A 15,771-nucleotide genomic window follows, 5' to 3' on the forward strand; every position below is an offset into this window, starting at 1 on the left:
AGGGAGCTCATCGGGGCCTCTCCATGCCAGCAGCTCTCTGATAACAGGAGCAGGAGGCAATGCACTGAGTCTCTGCCTTTATTTTCTTAGGCATCTGTGCTAGAAAACAAAAGGGCCACGGTGCAGCTGCAGGTGGGTAGCGTGTCACAGCTCCCATTCACACAGCTGGCCTTCTGGTTGGCAGCTGTTCTTACTGCCTGCCGAGCACAATACCCAGCCCATAGCTGCTCCTCACACCTTGCTGTGCCTTCACCTCAGAGCTTCTCGGCCTGGCCCAGAAGCACACCAAAAAGCACACTAACAGCTCAGAGCCATAGGTTGTCCCGTGGCAGAGCCCAAGCACGTGTCTGGGCCCTGCTCAGCCCAGTAACACAGATCAACCTTATGAACGAGGTGCACCTGGCAGTAATTACAGTTGTACGGCCTGCTCTAAGATAGAACTGCAATGGCTTGAAAGCCAGTCATCTACAGATACCTTTCAGACTATAGATTCTTCAACAGAAATGTCAGTGAATGTGTAAGTTTTGATGTAAAGGGACTTAACAATAACAAAGAAAATCTGAAAATAAATCACTACATTAAAGTCAGAGGAAGACAGCAAAAGGTAAAGCAGTGCTTATTTTACTGTATTTTTAAATGAAATTGGAAAGTCGTGTAGTTGAATGAATGTCCTTTTTGAAGAAGCAAGGTTACAATAAAAAAATCACTGAATCATAGAAACATTAAGGTGGGAAAAGACCACTAAGATCATCCAGTTCAACTGTCAACCCAAAGAAGTTAGCATATGACTGGGTAGATTTAGTTCATTAATATAAAGCATTTTGAAACCTATGTATGTGGCGCTCTTTCTGGGATACAAGCCTGGCATACAATGCATTTGGCTATGGTGTTTTGTTCTTAGCCTTCTGAGAAAGATCTGATGCTGAAACAAGCATACTGCGGAGTAGTGATCTCATCCTGCACATGATGGAATAAGTGCTTTACTGAATATTTGTACAGATTTCTGAAAGGGATATGCAATAATATCTTGGGATTAATATAATCTCTGAATTACTTGGACAGTTTGCCAGTATGTGATGTAATTACTATTAGGTTCCAGGTCAAAGTTTGACCTAGTGAGGTCACCGGTTGTTTTCATTTGTTGCTTCTGATTTTACAGGTTGTAGAAAGCTACGTGTGGGATACACAAAAAGAGGAAATAACATTACATTCATGGACTATTTTAAGACCTGGGATTAACTGCTTAACTTTGAAAACATTAAAAAAAAGAGAGAGAGAGAAAACATGGCAAGACGAACAATATTAGAACATGATCTGCTAGCATTCAGTTGGATACTGTCATTTAAGTCACTCAGATGTAGAGAGACAAAACAAACGATGTGCAGATTCTGCAAGGGGTTCAGCTCCTCTGGTGAGTGCTCAGGATCTCTACACTTTACTTGGCAAAATTGGTTCTTGAAATATTGATCTAACACATAAACTCAAGAAATGCATCAGAATGCCATGGGGGTTATAAGAAGGAAGCTGTCTCTTTGTACGTTAGATTTGAAAATAGATGAAATTAAGGAGCTAATGATTTTTAGAGTTGTTACGTATAGTGCTGCTACAACCACACCTATAATGTTCGAGGCATTCGGTATGAAGTGTCACAGGCAGTTCAAAGGAAGATACCTACATTCAGAACAAGGTCACCACTCTTATGAGAACTTGCTGAATTTATTAAATACACAAACAACTTGATCTTGCTCGATTAAAGTTTATGTATGCCTGATACTGACTAGATCTATTCAGTATATAAGGGACATAAATACATAAATTGGGCAAAATTTTTGGATGCTGCAGATCAAAATAAAATGGCCAGAAGTTGAGAAGGAAAATTTGGGAGCAGGTGTTTGGAAACAGCTTAATAGGAAACAATTCTTGATGTAACGCTGGGAAACAAACAGACCATCTTAACAGCTATTCAGGCATAGATTTGTCTATAGATTAACTAGCGTAGCTTATTTGGAGAAGCAGTCCTTAAGAAGTGCAGGACTCTGGAGGAACTAAGTGGCCTTTTCTGGCCTTACTGTACTGCCGGCATCCATATGTGTGCAATGTGGTGGGGAAATACGTTCAGCAAAATCACTTCTACAGTATTAACGTCTGATTCTGTGGCGTTGGCTTTAGTATAGTTCTATTCTTGCAAATAACAGAAAGTATGCATCAGTAAAGGCAAGAGAACATCAGGGTGAAGAAAGTAGATTTGCATACACGTGGATAGAGGGAAAAAAAAAGCCAATGTCACATGTATTACATATCTGGCTGGAAAAAAACAGTTCTTACAATGACCTTGTAATTTTGAAATGCAAATGCATTATGTAAAATTCTGTAATTTCAGTTTCAGGAAATGGCATGAAACAAACAAAATGCTTGAAGCTGTCCACTTCTCTCTGAGCCTAATGTCTGAACTGTCAGAGCTGGCAGTTCCTGTTTTGAGGGAAAAAAAGTCATTTTAAGGCTTCTCTGAAAAGAGATTCAGAAAAATACAGCAGATAGCACAGGTACAACTGTCTGCTGGAGAAGTGTTTGTAAACTGCTTCTCTGCTCACTGTGAATATGTTCAATGCCCATCACTCTTGCTTAAATAGCCATGTGCTGAGGAGTCGCCTCTCTGTTCCCAGAGAAAGGGTTTTTCCCCACTGCTTTTGGGAGCTGTGGGCAGCTAAGCTTCAGTATGTCCAGGAGGTGACTGCATCAGAAATCATCAGAGAAGGTGTGAAAAGGCTTTTCCTGATGTGGAAAATGGATGGCTGTGAGCAGGAGCTGCTGGGAGCCACAGAATCCATCGTCACAGGGAGCACACCTGGGTACTGTGGGGTCTGGATGCTTTGCAAACGGCTAGGTTAGTTAGATTACAGAGAACAACTACTAAATTTCAGGAATTCATTATGAAACTACCCTCAGAATAGATGATATGAATATTAAAAAGTAAAACCAAACCGAAGAAACCACTTCTTAGAAGAACTTTCGTATGTGACTGTGGTATAGTTTGTGTGAGTGAAGTAGAGCAAAGAAGCAGAAAATCTGGGCTACCTCTGACCAGTTTTTCACTTTTTGTCTTTCTTTCCAAGGAAATAATTTGGAGATTCCTGGGACAAACTATCTTTGATTAAGAAAGCAAAGAGACTAGATTCTCCAAAGGCAGGCAGCTGGAAATAAATGTGAAGAAAGACAGCCACCGCAGCATTTAAAGCACTTCTTTGATCTGTTATCTTACATCCTTTGTTTTATTTTTCTTGGTCCAGAATATTTCGGCTTTATTCAGACAAAACTCATATTGAAAACAGTGCAGAATGTGACACGCGTTTACCACAAACTAGTAACTGTGTAATCATCAAAAGGGACTCCACTGAATATTTCAGCTAGCAGCATCCTTCTGCCTCTGATTCAGAAGGTGCTGTGATCTGTTTTGAGGCAAGGGAGAGGGATGTGGGCTTTGAGTCAAACCTTCCTTCTGCTTCTGCCTGGTTCTCAAAGCAAACAATACTTACGCTTCTCTGTCCATCTATATGGCTGCTCATTTATTAAGACTTTTGCCATTCTTGTTTTAGGCATTACACCTAAAGGTTCAGTATTACAAAAGAGAAGGCATACAAAACCCCCGCTCCATCCACTACTTGAAAGGGGGAAAAAAAAACGAGAACGAGTGAATCATTCAAAGAGAATTAAGTGTCACTACTGATTTCCAAAAAAGTGACTGAAAAAATGGACAGATGCGTTTTGTTTCAAGGCTCTGCAGGGCCTACTGCTCTACACCACCACCAAACTCCAGATGACGTTGGCAGAATCTACTTTTACAGAAGAAATGAAATCAATCACTCAGACAAACAACAAAGCGGTTGAGCAAAATGGCCAGGGAAAAAAAAGCAAATAAAATTGCACCTCTGTGTTAAAATAAAATCTAGAAAAGGGAAATAATTTCAGTGCCCAGGTGAAAGAGAATCTCTAGGAGAACACGAGTGAAAAGGCTTTTGCAGAGCGAGGTTTGTAAGGCGCAGTTTGGAAAAGCTGTGTTTGTTTAGTCTACAGAAGAGAGGACTGAGGGGAAAATAGAAGAATCTGACATCTAAAGATTATTGTGAAGAAGACAGTCATCGATTGTCTTTTGTAGCCTGTTATGGGAGGACAAGAAAAGATTATCTTAATTTACAGCAAAGAACAACAGGCTACCTATTTGTGAAACACTTCTGAGTCCAAGGACGGGTAATGACTGGAACTGTACTATCCAGAGATGCTGGAGCATCTTCTTCACTGGCAATTTAGAACACGTTGAACAAGTTTCCGTCCTTACAGTGTTCTTCCATTTATCTTCTCTCCTAACTCTGTTAGCTCAGTTGAACTCAATAAATAATCTGGAACTTAATAAGTAATTTGAAAATAAATTACGAAACGCGGAGATGAAGTCGGCTAGTCTGAATGCATGATGAATCATTAAAATTGCAGGCATCTTTTTATCAACAGAAGTATTTTTGTCTTTTGTACGCCTTTTTGTATTAATTAATTTTCACCGATGTTAACTCCAACCTTCACATGCATGTACTCTCTATTTGCAGATCATGGACAAGGATAAAAGTTCACCTATTTGTGCAAGCAGCGCTGGCACCCTGACTGCACTATGTGACCCTCCACATAGGAGGCTGTGTGCCTTCATTCCAGCACCAGCAATGCACTTTTCCCTTGACTTCCAGCTCCAGCACGTGTTCCTCAGGTATGTATAGCTTTGTTGTTATTACGGGGAAATATACTGCATTCAAAACACATGTAGTTTCTTTTAAGTCATAAATAGATAACTAGAGTGTATTACTTTACAGAGTATCTGAAACAGTCTGATTCCTAAGCAAAACCAGAACTTTGATGATCGATTTTACTTTCTGTGGTTAGCAGCCTATTTTTGCTGTGATAAGTGAAGTCTGATAGTAATAAAAATGAAACCTAGTATCTGTGCTGTCATAATGGAACCCCAAGTGAAATTAGTTAGTGATATTAGAAAGCATCGCTTGTAGTTTTGCTCCAAACCTCAATTTATTTTATCGTCCTGTACTCAAAAACAACATTAAAGAACATGTATGGATCACGTTACTGACATTCATGGCCTCGATCATAAAGTGAATCATTCACATATATGCTTTTGGTAGAACATAAAATACGTGATGCAGAAGAGCAAGGATACTGGAGGGATGAGGATCATTTGCCTGTTCAGAATCCTGACAGAGTTCATTCTGCTCAGAATCCTGATGAGCACGTCTGTTCTTTCTAAGAAACTCAATCTGAAGGAAAATGAGAAAAGCCTTTAATTATATTTATTACCGTGATAAACAGTAAAAACGCAGATCTGTTCGCTGCTTGACAATGTCTGTGTTCATCTCAAACAATAGTTAAAGTCTTCAAATTGAAGTGCTCATTTTGCAGCGATAGTTCTTGTATTTGGTCTGTGGCAGCAAAGACTGTGAATATGTGAAAATGGGTATTTTTTGTACCTTCATTCAAACGGTGTGAGAAACTTCTCAATTATTAGTAACAGCTGTATTAAAAACGTGAATAGCAGACAGAGACTCAAATGATTTCTGCTTAGTTAACCTCCCAAAGAGGAAGGCTTAAGTAAGAAAGTAAGAGAAGAAGCAACCTTTCACTTTGTAGACCTGTCTTGTTATCCTGCTCTAGAACCAGGGAGCTCCAGTGTAACATTCCTCTTTTGCATGGCACGTGAGTCATCTAGACTGGACCAGGGCTTGGTTTAAGGAGTTTCTGAAGTAGGAGACATCTACTTAAGTTATTTGAGAACCGACTTAGAAGAAGACCACTATAGTCTCAAAGCCTTTAGAACAAAAAGCAGTCCAGACAAAGATTGTTGTCAATTTGATGTATGTAATTTTAGGAGTCTTATTTACCAACAGTAACTGACTGCATTATAAGTTTGTTTGCAAAGGGCAAAGTATGCCTTATGTTAGAATTGCCACAGCGCTCTGGAACAAGAATATAAACTACATACTATTGCTCCTTTATATTAATATAGTTTAGAAGAAAACCAGTTTTCTTCAGAGAAGCTATGGGAAAACCATGTCTAGCAAATACCTTCAGAATGTTTAATTCACACTTTTTAGTTTTTCTCATGAAAACTAAAGTAGTAGCTTATGATCCAAGATGTTTCATGAAGAGAGAATGATGTGAGCTGTGAATGATGAATCGAACAAATTGAGAAAAATGAGAAACTACTAAGGCTTCTTTTACTTCAAATCAAAATCTAAGTTTGTCCACTTCTCAGAGCTTGCTTTCCAACGTGTGCATAAAGTCTCTAATTTTAGTAATCAAATACTCACATTTGTAGTTTGAAGTTATAAAATATTAACTATATTTTCAACATTCCCATTTAATATTTTATCAACCAGTTAGCATTATTTTTTCAGACTAAAGAAAATATTTCATTAACCAGAGGCTATTTATTAGGAAGACAAATGTAGTTTCTCTGAGTGTCTTCAGAGGCCCAATGCGGCCATTAAGAAAACCAATGCCCAGCAAGGTGTCTGTAATCTACTTCGGATAATATGATACTCAGGAAAAAAAAACCCTACAGCTCATAGTATAGAATGCTCTAACTGCTATTTCAAAGGTGCCAATGAATGTTGTCACGTAACAGTTTTGAAAATATTCCTTATGGATTAAATAAGGATATTTAGAAGCAGTAAGAATTACTAAGGGGCAGCTGAGAAGGAAAAGAATATACGCTGTTTGATTGAGTGAGGTAAACAACCATTCACAGTTAAACTGGAATGATGTGATAGAGAACAGAAGATTTTTTTAATCGAAGATGGGCTGACTGATACAAGGAGAGTATACCAAGAGAGTGGTGAGGTGCTGGAACAGGCCTCCGTCCCTGGAGGTGCTCAGGGTCAAACTGGATGGGGCCCTGTGCAGTCTGGTCTAGCATTAGATATGGAGGTTGGTGGCCTTGCGAGCAGCAGAGGGTTGGAGCTTCATGATCCTTGAGGTCCCTTCCAACCCAAGCCGTTCTACGATTCTGTATTTCTACAGAGAACGTATAATTGGAAGGTGGGATAGAATTGGGAAAACATGGTGTGCAGTTGGTTTGAGTAATTCTGTCTTAACAGATTCGGTATTATTTTAAAGACATGGTAATCCACTTACTTAGCATAATCAAAATTAGACTGAACAAAGTGCTAGAAACTGTACTTCAGAAAGACAGTCCTGTGGCCAATTTTGAGGAATAAGTTAAGAGAAGGTCAGAATTAAGAAAACATTTTCTCTGGAGTATTAGAGTTTGTACGTACTTCTGGGCTCTCCCTACTTATATTGTGATACACAGGAACAGTAATAAAAAGAAGGATGCTTTCTTGATGTAGTTTGCATGCATGTTAACTTATGCAGCCTAGCTTTCCATCTAAGTTGGCCAAAGCACAGAGAATAACTTTAATTGCCCAGTTTTTATGAAGCATGTGAATAACTCAGCTAGGGTGCTTTTGGCTTCTTGAGAGCTTGAGTAGATAGAGTTCATTGCTGGTGTGTATGCACCCTGTGAGTACAAGGACAATTTGGACGAGCAGAGTCTAATTACTAGACGGTATCAGTGGATGACTTGAAGCACCCTCATGCTCTCTGTCCTTGGGGCATTAAACAGTGCTGTGAGTACAAACATTCATGATTTCATTATTTCCATCATACCACAAAGGTGGAAATAGTGCAATGTAAGTACTCTGTGATTCATTTAACTTTTATGTGTAATACTGTAATTAATTTCATGCAATAAATTAGGTCTCCTACTGTCTATAAAGAAATATGGCTTGAATTAATATACCACACGTCTCCTTCTATAGGGATAAGAGAGTCATGAGTTACTGAGGTTTAATATTTTCCCTAGCATGATTCTTCAGATCCTATTTATGACACGAGGAAACAGACAGTAAGGGAAGGAGGGAGGGGATTTCCCTAGGGGGAAAAAAGAAATTAAAGATCAGTTTATTTCTAAATTCCATGAATAAAGCTACAGTTATGCTTTAAGGCAGTGTCTCATATTAAGTGTCCTAAAAGCTGTGATTCTGGGCTTCTAGGCCACACTCATGCCCACAGCTCACCTACAGGCAAGTCGGCTGGAGGACTGCGGTTCCAAGCACAAGCACATGCACATAGCAAGGGATGAAAGAGTAATCAGCAATATGGTAGCTCTTTGATTTATGTATTTTGAAGTCCAGGGCCTGAAAAGAACTATTTTATTTTCTTGATGCTCCCTGCAGGGACCTTGATAGTGACTGGCTTTGTGTTGAGCGCCTTATGTATTTAGAGCCCTGATAGCAGCGATCGCCTCTGTAGTGTCTGTGCTGTCCATAGAGCTGTGTGACTTGCTCTTCCCTTGTGCTCCTCTATCCCTTATTCCCTAAAAAGCTATCCAGTCAGTCAGAAACAACAAACACCACAAACAGATTCCCTTTTACAACAGATTGCAGGAGCAAATGTGCCGCCACGGATTGCTAACAGAAGCTGCTGTACCTACCACTTTCCTTACAGAAGAGGCGAGTGGCTAGCCCTGTGCTGTGAGCCATCAGTACTGTGACACTTCCGTTTGCTATTTCAAATTTGGATTGGAGTTGGATCCATAATTTCCTCACCAATCCCTAATCCTCGAGATCAACCTGCAAAGTGCCTTAAATACAGGGGCCCACACAACAGATTCCTAATGGGAACACTGGACTGTTCTACAGAGAGCAACCCTTCACAAATCCTCCTCATGAATCATATTTGTTTTGTTTTGGTGTTCTTCCTGCCTCATTCCAAAAAGCAACTGTCTCAGAAGATAACAAACTGAAGTGTAGTGCCACAACAGGTGACTGACTCAGGTCACACAGGTCAAAAACCGTAGAGTCAATGGTTCTAGACCTAAAAAAACAGCAATTCTGATTTGCAACACTTCGTTATGGGGTTGCTGAACAGCAACAAGTCAGTTAAATTCTCTTCCAAGCATCTGTTAAGCTCACTGAAAGCATCTTAGCATTTACAGTCTCTCACTAGACATACTGTAATTTGTCTACATTCTGCACAAAGTTGACCTGTTGCTGCCCAGCACCAAATCAAATGGTGTGGCACATGAAGAAGTCCTCTACTCATGAAACTTAGGGCAAACCAATCACAGGTCCTCAGTATGGTGTCATCTTCCTACTGGATATGCCTGCGGGCTGGATGATAGGCCTGTTCAGGGACGGAGATTTGCTCACATGGAAAGTCTCTGTGATGCTCAGGAGATGTTCTCTGTGTATCTCTGAGCCAGGACCCACTACCTCGAACCAGAAGTACACTAGGTTGTTTTTCAGAGGCTTACTGAACAAGTGCTGATAGTCAAAGTGATAACCAATGATATGTTTAGTCAACGAGCCAGTGAGGGGTAAGACCATCTTCAGTAACTTTCACCTGACTCACACCAGGGAACTTTTGGGGTTACTGTTAAGAGGCTCTGACCCTTCCTGACCTTCAGTCTGTCTAACCACCCTAATGGGGAGCCAACAACAGTGACTGGTCTTCCAGAGGAACCATTTTCAAATGGGAAATCCTAAATGGGCACTCATTCATGGCAAGAGTAGGTGCCCCATTCTACCAGGAGGGACACTGAGAGTTCCAGGAAAAATGCCCTGCAGACCCGCCTAGGAACAGGAGTTGTGGATGCCTTTTCCTTTTACCTTTCTTTGTGTTGTGTGAAACTTTCAGCACTGTCTCTGTACCTGCTTAGCCAAAAATATTCTTCTGAAGAAATAATCAGATCCTGCAGCCAAACCCAGGATGGCTGTAAGTGGGTCTGGGTGTTGCCCGCATGAAATTTACTGACAGAAACTGTTTCACAACAGTACAGAATATTTTGATTTACACAGAATACCTATCACTGAAGTTACTCTTAAACCTAAATTAGAAGACTTTCTGTCCATGTATCGTAGCATCAGCAGCATTTTCCCTAACCTCTTCCCTAACTTCCCTAACACAGTACTACTGTGCTGTGTAAGAGCTTTGACACTACCTGGAGTTCTACAGAATACCTCCATACTGGGACACAATATATCTTACCTTGCAGTAAGGTTTCTGACTCTGTTTATATTTTTACCTAAGAGTGAAAACACGTCCCACCTATCCTTCTTAGTATTTTCTCACCAATAGAAAATGGACCTTTCTGTCTGCTTGAGAAATATTTCTGTGCCTTGTAAAACACGTAGCAAGGAAAATGAGAATATATTCCACGAATCTCCTATGGAAATACTAGGAAATTCTCACAAGCTTCCACTGTTCTAATTATTGTCAGCTCTGCCTGATTAAGGTCTGCTGCCAAACTCCAGAAACAAAGTCTTGCTCCCTTAGAGAAAGGCTTGAACTACTTCAGGTTTTTACTTGAGCTCTCAGCTGAAGTTTGCACTGATTCCTTGAGCTTTAATTCTTAGCAAGCAATATTCTTAGAATGGAGCTGATTTCCGTGGAACAGCAGATTTTCTTCTCTTTATTTCCACTCCTTACTATTCTTTTAGATTCTGCTTGCAGAAAGGCCAGCAGGGCTTTAAGAGCGCAATATGCATGACTGCATCTTTTCCTCCAACGCATCATCCCTAACAGTGGGAAAGAGTGGCTCTCCCCAAGTGTGCTCGGCGGAGCTTCCAGTTCCCTGGGATCTTGGAAGGCCTGCCACACAAGAGCAGCTCCAGCATCTGCCACAGAAAGCGGGCTGAGCAGTAGCTGAGAGCTAAGAAGAAATAGGCTTCCAGCACAGAGACTACAGCCTCTACTTCAGAGACTTTAATTGCCCCTCCGATGCTTCTTCAAAATAGCAACAAACATTTTAAAATGGCACATGAAAAGGATGAACAGGGATCAACTTTCTGCCTTCACTATCAATACAGGAATAAGGGTGCATCAGATGAAGCTGGCGGTAGGCAAGTTCAAAGCAAACAGTATAATAAATTGTATTATTTTATATGTACGTGGGTAATATACTTGTGACATTCTTTGCCTTAAGATAGTACAGATAGTACAGATAGCTCACGTGGATCTAAGGAGGGGCTGCAGAAGAACGTGGAGGAGGGATGTGGTGAAGGTCACTGAGCAGACAGATCGCATCAAGCCAGGGACACACCCGAGCTAAACACTGGCACCCATGGGCAATGTCAAGTGTGCTGGTCCTGGTCCTGCTGCTCACTTGGCTAGGAACTGGCCTATGCCTGTAGCCAGAGGTGGGTTAATGGACAGCCCAACCTCTCTTCCATTCTAAAATACAGTTGATTTATGAACCTCTGCTAGCCCAGTCTTACAGTAATGAATCAATACTTTCAGGACCATTCCCTCCTAAAATTCAACCAGCAAGAGCCAACCCAAGTCAACAATTTTGTAATACGTGTTAGTGAAACGTCTCTACCTTACCTCTTTTTCTCTGCTTAATCTTGCCCTTACCTAAACCAAAATTGATCTCTTTAGAAACTAGCTGTTACCACTGTAATTTTGACCAGAGATTTTTCTTCTTCCTTACGCTTGCCTTCAGAATCTCTCTGCTATAGAGAGGAAATCTTTCAGCCTATCAAAAACAACAACAACAACAACAACAACAACAAAACACTAAAACCAAACAAACAAAAAAGAAAACAAAACACTAGAGAATTCATAGGATAGCTTGGTTTCCAACACAGTGATTTGGGAGCAGGAATTACATTCTGATCCATGTTAAGCAAATCAGATGAATCCACAGATCTGCAATGCCGATCTGTAAGGCACAGTTCAAAACTGAGGAGGTCAGGATCCCAGCCTTTGGACCTTGTCAGTAATAATTTTCTTCCTTTCCACCTGAGAAGTGGTCCTGGTGCTAGGATTACGCTCCAGAGTCACGCAGGAAGGAAATTCAATGGGAAGCCTCTATCTTTAGCAGAGCTTAATGCCATCATTGCTTACATTCAGTTCCCTGGTTCGTTTAAACTCTCTCCAACTGCCAGTCTATGGGCCTGGGTGAGTGCAGCTGGAACTCAAGGTAGGGGAACAGGAGGGGATGGAGGATCTGGGGCCCTCTGTGGCATCCTCCCACGCTCTGCCTCCTGGCGCTGGTAAACCTGCACTTGAACAGCCAGTGCTTCACTGAAAAAAAAAAAAAAAAAAAAGCAAAAAGCTTCTCCTGTTTGGCTTTACTTTTAACACCTCAGGTGTTGAGCAAATTAAAGCAAACCTCTCTGCCAGGGCTCTGTCTCTTTAACTTCGTGTGTACACCAGCAGGCACAGTAGGAACCCGTTCTGTTCTGAACACACCATAGCACAAGTGGCTGATAAATCAGAAAGGAGGGAATCCACACTTTCTATTGCTTCTGTGGCCTACTGGAATGAGGAATGTAAGTTTAATGAGTTATATACGTATACTTTATTTTATTTAAATGTTTCTTTCTTTTTTTTTTTTTTTTAATAAGACCACTTAAAACTAAATACGGAAGTAGGGCAGCCTGCACTAAGGTTACATTTACTGTAGGTATTTTAAAATAACACAATAAAAGTGCTACGCGACACATTTTTTTTGACGCCAGATTTTTAGAGCAAGTCAAACCACTGAAGGGCTGGGAGTCACTGCCGGAGCGCCTGGAACTACAACCCGCTGAACGCTGAAGCTCTTTTAATATACTCATTTATGTTCAAAATGGAAAGCGCCACGGAGAGCTGAAAAAGCAGGCAATCTCTTATTTTGCTTTCTCATCGAGCCCATGAGTGAAGACTGCGAGAGGATGAGACGTACCAGCTCTGAAGTCTTGAAGGTCGTGCTGACCAGAAACAATCACAGCAGCTCACCAGCTAGCAGTGATTAGTCCTGGCTGAATAAATCAGCTCGCAGTGCACCGTGTTCTGATAAGTGTATTCTTCTGCTTACACGTTATGTACATCTATGGTTATTTAATTAAACTGATAGAAAATGAAGTGCCCTTTTGCTACATTTTAATTGAATTCCGCTTTCCGTCTACATGGAGTTCACAAATCGGAACTGGAAGGCTTAATCACGTAGTAAAGAAAACCCATTATGTTTTCTATTGTAAAACATAACAATTAAGAGTCAGAGGTTTGCTTTACAGGAGATTAAGTAAAAATTGTATGGCTAGGGAATAACAAGCCAGCTAACAAAAAGAATCGTGTTTTGTGAGTGGCTATATTTAATTGAAAAAGGGCCTCGAACACTGAAATAAAATAATGCAAATATAAAACCATACCAAAATAGGTGGAATAAGGTAGGGTCCTTCTCTTTTCTGTTTGGAGGGGTAGTTGATAAGGATCATTTAACTCAGAGGCGCAAAGCGATGCACCCAGGCAGCTGCTGCTCCTACTGGGGCAGCAGCACCCATTGCCTCTGCCCCTGCCTCCAGGGTGCTGCAGCACTTACAGAGAGTAAATGGAGGTGCTGGGACCTGGCCAGGGAGAAGGTAGAAGGTGACCTAAGGTTAGATGACCCTGACAGTCAAGTGTGCTGCCTTGACAAAGCGCAGTGGCTTGACAATTGCTCGAGGCTTGCAAAACATTGCGTTATCGTGTTCGTGCTGTATCCACTGATAGAGATTGTTTTCCTTGTACGTGCTGGGTATTTCTAACTCCGCCGAACCTACTGATGTGTGAAAACAGAGATAAGTTCCAACTGGAGGCCTCCAGCCTGAAAGTCTGAAACTTGGAGCGTCTGCGTTGTCTGAGTTATTCCTTTGGGCCTGCGGCCTCTGTCTTTAAGTGAAGAGCCAATCCATGCCCGGCATCTACGCTGCTCTTTGAAATGCTTTTTTTATTTTTTATTCTTTGAATGCTGTCTTTGTTAGAGCTGCAGAAGTTGCAGTGAAAGAATATCTCAGTTTTGCGCTCGATGAATGCCTTTGTATTAATTCTCTCCTTGCATAGGTTTGAGCAGTAGGGCTGGTGGGTACATTAACGACTTGCAGTGGGGCACTCCACGCTCACAGCTCAGTATTGAAGGCAAATGTAGAAGCTCAGCCATTGACTACGTATTTTTTACACTGGAAGAACTTAAATTTTTTTGGTCTGTGCTGTAACAGAACTTCCTTTTGAAGCGCTGTCTGCCGTTACTGTTTCTTCCCCATTCAGCAGAAGTTTTAGTGATAATGTAAACACGAGCCTCTTTCAGCTGAAGATTTTGCTTTCCATAAAAGAAAGTATTCCTTTTTCTGCAAAGTGGCCTGGAATAATCTTCTCTTCCTATATTTTTGCCTATATCTTAACATTTGCTTAAGTATCAAGAAGCTTCTCGGTGCAAGGGAGGATGCAGGAATACATAGAAGGTAACAGGATTTTTTTAAAGTAGATTTGTAAAATAAAAACAAGGAAGGGGGAAGCAGCATACAACGCACAGCAGACATGGGCTGCAGCGGTTAGGGAGGTGTGTGCCCGTGCTGAGGACGACTGCAGACTGTCAGGGTCAGGACATGGTCACGTATGACCTGAGGGGCACAGAGAGGCAGAACCTTTGATTTGCAAGAGAATGCGTGCGCTTTGATTAATTCATTTGCACAGCATTAGAAAGTAAAGAGGGTAACAGCCTGGCTGAAGGCTCCGGTCATCAACTCAGCATCTTCCATGAAACTCCCCCATCTCTGCCTCCATTTTTGTGCCCCTTGCATATTTCCAGCAGCCTCTCCCTCCATATGGTTGACTTTCATGCACGAGAAAAGGGCAGTTTTGTTGGTAAGTGTGCTGTCACACGACACAACCTGTCATTATTTTAATTCCTGCTTTCAAATGAAACGTCTGCCAGTCTGTATGTTAAAATCGTGTATTTTCACCACTACATTAACAATACCTGAATTTGACATATGGCTTTTTCTCTGCAGAGCTCAACGTACTTTTAAGCCTTGAACGAGATTTTGCTCTTTTTAAAACTCACAGAGCCCAGGTGGAAGTGGCTGTGGCAAGGTTAAACTGTTCGTGTCTTGTCACCCCATGATTATACAGCTCCTCTCATCTCTGTGTGCCCAGAATCATAGAGTCACAGAATGACTTGGGTTGGAAGGGGCCTCAAGGAACATCCAGTTCCAGCCCTCTGCCATGGGCAGGGTTACCAACCACTAAGTTAGGCACTACAGTCTATTCAGTGCTCTGTGCTCGATCTCCTACTGCTCCCCAGAACTTTCCCCATTCCAACACAGGGGAAGGCTCGTGGCCTCCTTCTGCAGTTCCTTACCACACGTAGCCGTGGAGCATCCTGCATGCATACTTTGTCTCTTAGGTCCAGTGAGGGGTAGGACAGCTTTAATTGTCCTGATCTTAAAAGTTTGGAGGCAGGGAGAGAATTATGGCCCTAACCTGAACTTCCATTCCAAACCACGATCCATCTCCTACCTTGGCACAGATTTAACATCAGCTGTATGGTATAACTCGAAATCATCTGCACTCAGGTGGTGGGGAGAAAGAGACAGCAATGATATTTTTCAATGTGCTAATCGATCCAGTTTGCTTAAGCTTAAGAAATTAGGCAGAGGCACTTGATTTCTTGATTTCATTCATTTACAGGCCGGCTTTACCTGCACTGCTGAGCTACTGTGACAGTATGGCTTATGTGACTTGTGTCGAGCAGGAAGCTTTCAAAGCCACGTGCCAAAGGTAAGTCAGTTTAATAACTTTCTTATCCGTACGCATCCTTGCAAATATTGTACGTCTGCAGGGGAACATAGAGGGGAATTGGAGGCTGGCTCTGTGGATAAGGCACAGCCCCGGGAGCAGGGAGCCCTGAGAGCT

General features: G+C 41.5%; 1 protein-coding gene across 2 annotated transcripts in view; it reads left to right on the top strand.

Annotated features, from left to right (window-relative positions):
- The window catches only part of LOC770248, a 44,231-nt gene extending 28,594 nt beyond the window's left edge, over window positions 1–15,637 (top strand). For both annotated transcript variants that reach the window (XR_005847662.2, XR_005847663.2), the window contains 2 exons: window positions 4,596–4,750; window positions 12,579–15,637. The gene's annotated coding sequence lies outside the window, so the exon portion shown is untranslated. The remainder of the gene's footprint in view (window positions 1–4,595; window positions 4,751–12,578) is intronic.
- Window positions 15,638–15,771: the final 134 nt, after the last annotated feature.

The sequence above is a fragment of the Gallus gallus genome, chromosome 1 (assembly GCF_016699485.2).
Source record: "Gallus gallus isolate bGalGal1 chromosome 1, bGalGal1.mat.broiler.GRCg7b, whole genome shotgun sequence".
NCBI lineage: Eukaryota > Metazoa > Chordata > Aves > Galliformes > Phasianidae > Gallus > Gallus gallus.